Below are 7,007 nucleotides of genomic sequence, written 5' to 3' on the forward strand. Positions count from 1 at the left end.
GCAGCCATTTTCCTTCATAACCATTTTTCTCACACGCAGCTGTAACATAAGAGATTATGAAACCCATCAGTAAGTTTTAACTCAGCCAACACTAAACAATAACTCAGCCATGACTAAACCATAACTCAGCCATCTTGAACATAACTCAGCCATACTTGAAACATAACTCAGCCTTCACTAAACCATAACTCAGCAATTACTATACTAAATAATAACTCAGTCATTACTAAACAATCACTCAACCACTAATAAACCATATCTCAGCCATCATTTAAACAATAACTCAGTCAGTAACTATCAGTCTATCATAACACAATCAAAACCTTACCTCACCAAACGCTTTAATATCTTCAGAAATTATGGTTTCCAGCGTTGAACATGTATGGTGTCCACCCCATTGAAGCAACGGTATGGCATCATCTTCAGCTGATGCATTCCCAAACCGTTCTCCAAAACATTTGATGGACTCATACGCCCAAGCCTGTAACACGGGTGTAAACCCACTAAGGGTGTACGACTTTCCCGTAGGGTTCCACATCTTTATAGAATCAACCAGAGCTTCAAATGCTGACCGACCCCACAGATACGTTTTCATTGCTTCATCATCAAAAACTCTCTTGGCACTTTCATATGGAATTCTAGAGTTATGATGCAAACCATAAAGTCCAATGTGTTGAAGAAGCAACAACCTCAACCATTTACGATGATCAAGGTTAACCCATCCCCGACACACTTTTAATGTTTCCCTGAGTTCAAGTAGCGTTGGACCTGCCCCACCAGGCACTTTCAAAAGTCTGAAGAACTCTTTGTGTTCCTCTTCAAGTTCAAACCGTTCAGTAGGCATTGGGTCTATGTTTAACCCCGTCAGATAATGAAATTCATTCAACCCAAACCTGATAGGTTGACCGCCGACCACAAACCAAAGCTCCTTCTTATGTACCCTTAACTGGTTACATAGTAGGAAATGTACAACCTTACCAGACCAGACGAATTGGCTATCAACTAGCTTAGAGATTATTCCAATAGGTACATCCTTCGTTTTTTCCCACACATCCTATCCTATTGATTCCCTAATCTGAGGGAATTCTCTCATCCTGAAATTGGTATAAATATCTCTAAACTCTATATTAGAGTTTCCTTCAGCGAATAGTCTTGGGGGGTAATCCCTTGCTTGTTCTTCAGAAATATTCACCATCGACATCTGTTAAATAATATAATTCATAAGTAAATCATAAAATAAATCAGCCATAACATAAAACAAACTCATACACAAAGCATAACATAACTCAGCCACAACACATAACTCAGATCTAAAGCACAAAATATCTCAGTCACAACTCAGCCGAACTCAGCTGCAAAATAAAAAAAAACAGTAAATCAGCCATCGAATCGAATAGATCTAACAAATCAGCCTTAAACCCTAAAATAACTGAGCCGCAACATAAAACAAAAAGTAAATCAGCCATCGAATCGAATAGATCTAACAAATCAGCCGTCGTTAACAACGGCGACAATCAGCCGTAAATCATCGAAAAAACCCACATTCAGCCGGAAAACTCGAAACTAAACACTCGACACATACCGGATAGACGAAGACGAAGAAGACGAAGAGAGAGAGAGAGCGCGACAAAGAAAGAGAGTGCGACGACGAAGATAGAGAGAACGAGCAAAGACGGCGAGAGATGACGGCAAGAGAGTGGACAATGACAGAGTATTGCCGGCGACGAGAGATTGACGACGAACGATTTTTTTTTTTTGCGGTTTGTGAACAGTTAAAACTATTCACTTTCCCTCTCGTTGATATAAACAAGAAAAAACAACTGTCGATCTAAAAAAAACTGCTTAGTGACGTGTTAAATCATATCTGATGTGTATTTTAATTTGCTGATGTGTATTTTTTTTTAATTTTTTACTCAAAATCGAAAAACAAAACCCAAATAATAAATTGTAATTACAACCAAAGTACTAAACATTTGAGTAATTTTCAAAAGATTTATAGATATTAGTAATAAACCAACTTTTGAACAACATTTCAGTAATTCTTTCTAATATATATTCATGTTTGGTTCTCATTTCTTCTCGTCTTGTTCCTTATGAGTTACACTCTATAATTGAATCATATATTCTAATTTCTTAATCGTTTATCGTTTTCTTGGGAAATACCCATAAAAGATTTGTCTCAATCACAACCAGAACTTTAACTCTTGAGGTTTTTAATATTCTAGCTATACATGTTTAATCCTACAATTTATTACAAATTAAAGAAGATTAAAATAATTCAACCAACGATGAAGTGGTCTTGACCAATGAAATGAATTGGGGATAAAATCCCTAAAAACAAAGCACTAATATTTTTCTTTCATTTCCTTGTATGTACATTGAAAACTTCACATTCTTTACTAAAAGAAAATGAACTTGTGGAATATTACAAAACAAAAAAAGAAAAGAACACTCTTGTAACACGTTTTCCAGCTTCGTCGTAATTACTAGTTTCTTTATTTTCGTTTAGCAATAAGATCTCTTAATAAATAACCGACTCTCTCTCTCTATATATATATATATATATCTCCAAAGAGAAAACGTAACGCACTGTTTTCTTATTTTTGTGTCTGTTAAATGTTAACATGTTAATGCTTATCAGTTATCACTAACAAAGAAATAAAGACGTCTTGATCAAACATCCAGAGCTTAGCCAATCATACATTAGATTAGAGCAAAAAAGTAACAGTTACATTTTATATTTATTTATACAATATAAAACACTCTACAGGGAATGTTGGGTTAATACCTGAATATATAAATATCTGTTATAAACTGAATAATAACATATGTGATTATCCATCACATTACTTCTACTCTAAGTAATTTTAATCTTATCTATATTTACCTTAGTCCCCAAGTTATTTGTATATATATAATGTATGTACTTTAGCTTAGTCACCAAGTTACTGTACTATATATATGTGGTCGATGAAGACAATAAGTAATAACACAAGAAGAAGAGAAGAATTCTTTACTTGCCTCTCGTCTCTCTCGTTCACACACATATACATATGTAATATAATAATATTATATATATTTGCGTTATATTTTATAACACGTTATCAGCATGATGTCTTTACTGCTAGAGTTTTTATGAGGTAAGTAAATTTATATTGTTTATATTTATATTTATAGAACATATATATTATAGACACCGTAAAATTATGTTTTTTCTGGATTGATCATCATAAGTTGTAGGCGTTGCCTCATTTACAATCAAATCTATAGCTAAAATCTATAGTTGTAAGCTCTGCTTCCTTCACGATCAAATAAAAGCTATGTCTTTTCCGGATAGATAGATCGTTATATATGGTATGTTCTGCCTCTTTTACGATCATATATAAAGCTATACAATTTTGGATGAATTATTTTACATGGTAGGTTTTGCCTCCTTCCAGATCTAACAAAAGACTATGTCTTTTCCAGAAAGATCGTTAAAAAGGCAGGCTATGCCTCCTATATGATCAAATACAAAAGGCTATGTCCTTTCTAGAAAGATCGGCTTTGCCTTCTATATGATCAAATATAAGGCTATGTCATTTCCGGATTGATTTTTATACATATAGAGGTTCTGCCTCATTCATGATCAAATAAAAAGTTTTGTCTTTTCCGGATTGATTATTATATATGATAGGCTCTCCCTACTCTACGATCAAAGAAAAGTTATGTCTATTAATAACTCTTATTTTATTTTCTGAATTTCTATGTTTGTTTATTTAATTTTGTTTATTCGTAAAGAATAATTATATGTGTCCTATAAGATTTAAAGACAATGAAATGTCTTTATAGTCAAAAATATATTTCTCTTATGAGAATATATAAAGCACGTGTACATATATTTTATACAGTACAAAAATAATTGGAAGGTCTAGATGAGCTAGTCTTTCGACTTCCAAAGACATCAGATTCATAATTATTGATGTCTATTGTTCTCCAAAGTCTCAACGAAACTCATGGAATTTTAATGACATTTTGTCTTAATAAAATTATTATGTTGAGGCTATAAATAAATATGGTATCGCAAGATCGGCCATATTGGAGACACACATGTATATAATTATATCATGCAAAAAGAAAGATGGCAAAATAATAGTAAATATGAAATTTTTTTATGCTTCAGGTATAACATTACCGGTCAAGTCATCCCGGTCAAAGTTCTTTCAAAAGTATTGCATGTCCCCGTTCACATTTCATGAGGTTGTAAGCATTGCACTTCATTCATATTTCAGGTAACATCTAATTTATGTTGAATTTATTTAAGTTTATTTAAATTCATTTAAATTTCTATTTATTGTTTATGGAGTCGATGGTTATATACTTGCTCCTTAATTCTGTAGTAGGCTATGCCTCCAGAATCATATAGTGTTGGCCTACTCACCATCCATTTGGATTAGCAATCTCATTGTATACATATGATGGTTTGATTTCCTTAATAAATCCCCAAATTAAACCCCAAATATAACCGATCTAAAAATAAGATTTGGTCAAAGGTGAATGGACATAAAAGTCATCATCTTGAGAGGGGGTAATACTAATCTCACATCTTATAAGGATCTAAGATAATAGACATAACCAAAATTGGTATGTTGTTGATCCTAAAGTGGGATTCAGTACGAGATGAATGAACTCCAAGAGTTATCATCTCGAGGGGGAGAATTTAAGGAATCCCACATCGACAATAAGTCGATAAACTTTGGTGAATCTGACACTCCATAGCGATATAACTATGGTGAAGTCATATCCTATCGTTTATCACATATATATGTCGCATGTGATAAAGTGGAACATCCATGATGTTCACTCTTGAAATGAGCTATGATGAATCGTTCACAGTGCAACTCCAAGAGATTGCAAAACGGTTCTTGGTGATTTAATCTCTATGTCAAAACATGGAACATGCAGTTTTGCATATAGTCAAAATTATATATGAGACCAACAATTTATAAAGAAATATTTCTCGCATGTTATATATTCATGGTTGGAGATTAAATATTTCTTATTTCAAATCTTATGGATGTGTGATACATATTTAAAATGCTCATCCACACTACATAAAAATATCATCTATAGAGGATGAAATATATAGATGAGGGAGATGAGTCTCCGCTCTAAAACCATCTTATGAGAGATGCGCCTATTGCAAAATTTGTATATCATCATATTAGACGATAAAGTTCCCCATCATTATGGGAGAATCATCGAATAGTTTTGGATATTTGAACAAATGAATCTAATGAATATGAACTTGAAAGTTCAAAAGTTCAACAAATCACTATTCAAAACATATATTGCAAATCAAATCTGATGGATGAGATATCATACAATTATTGATCCTCACATAAATGAATATGAACTTGTAGTTCTGAGAAATCTCACATCCCAGTTAGAAATGCTCCAATAAAATATGTCTCTGGCGGATGACATACTAAGTCTATGACACATAAGAAACGTGATAGACTACTTTGGTTCCTATATAAGATAAATAAAATCCTCGAAAAAAAAAAGGAACAAATTAAAAAAAGGATTATACTCTCAAAAGAGGAGCAAATGAACTCCTAAAGAGGAGTAGTTAGACTCTTTAAAAAGAGCTAATAGACTCCCAGAGAGAAGCAAATAGACTCCTAAAGAGGAGCAATATACTTCTCAAGAGGAGTAGAGAAACCGATTGATATGGTTAATAACGAAATCAGGTACGTGTATAAAATCATTTATATAATGTTTAAAGAGATCTCGATTAACCATGCCATTAAGAGAAATATGGAACCAAAGACATAATGTCGACAATAAAAATGTTAAATCGCGCAATGTGATTAATGAGGATCATAAATCTCTGCTTTGTGAGCATATAGAGATATATATTGGCCAATAAAGAGGTAATCAAGTCTATATTAAACTCGTATGAAAGACGAGTAATTTTTGGACTAGTGGTCTAAGCATCAAAAGGGTATAATGATATATAACAAAATGGTGTGTCGCACCATGTTTTGTTAAAGTACCCTATATCAATCAAAATTGATATTATATGATGACTTGAAATATGCCTCATGGGATGCTTGAAGAGCTTATCCCGAAAGATATATGATATCATAATTATGTTCTCGAGAATTCATAACAGTGATGATTTTGAACATCATCAAAAACTCTTGAAGAGTTATTTGGAATCAAAGATCTTGGAAAGACAAAAATGTCTCTAGATATTCTAAACTAAACATCTATTTCAATAGATGTTATACTAATCACTTCTAAAGGAAGTCAAATATATATATATATATAGTCATATAAGATCATATATAAATGCTGACGAGCATTTATATATCTTATGAATTGTGCATAGCATTTTCTACTAATATCTTTGCAGCATATAACTCATTCTCTATGAGTTGATTTTGAGTATGAGTTAAAACGTATCTTCTATTGCAAAGGTATGATTAACTCAGGCTTAATATATTTTGGAACCCCCAAGTTTGGTTTAGTTGGTTTTGCAGATGGAAGATTTATATCGGATCGATATAAATATATATCGCAAACCAACGACTTCGAGACATTTCAGTAAAAGACTTTGGCCGTTGCTCGTTCAAGTCATGCCAAAATAATTGTGCTTCATATGCCATATCGAGAATCCCTAATGGCTCCGATGATGCCCAACCGTCAACAAATAGTTATCTACCTAAGATTGGAGTCTCGTAACATGTTGGCGAAGAACTTCAAATTGAGGGTTTGATCAACATCAACTAGTTAATGCTTGTTGAGACCCATTAGCAAGATGCAACTAAAGTAGTCACCAAAGGCAACAACACTGTTTGAAGACTCTGTTTCATGTGTCGCCCAATTCAAAGGAAGTTACACCAAGAGCGACAAAACAAGATATATTCCTCTCTTACGGTCAAGAATTTGAGAAGAATAAGGAAGTTGATAGCCAGTACATCAACTCAAGTAACAATGTAGCAGATGTAATTACAAATGGG

The sequence above is a fragment of the Camelina sativa genome, chromosome 3 (genome assembly GCF_000633955.1).
Source record: "Camelina sativa cultivar DH55 chromosome 3, Cs, whole genome shotgun sequence".
NCBI lineage: Eukaryota > Viridiplantae > Streptophyta > Magnoliopsida > Brassicales > Brassicaceae > Camelina > Camelina sativa.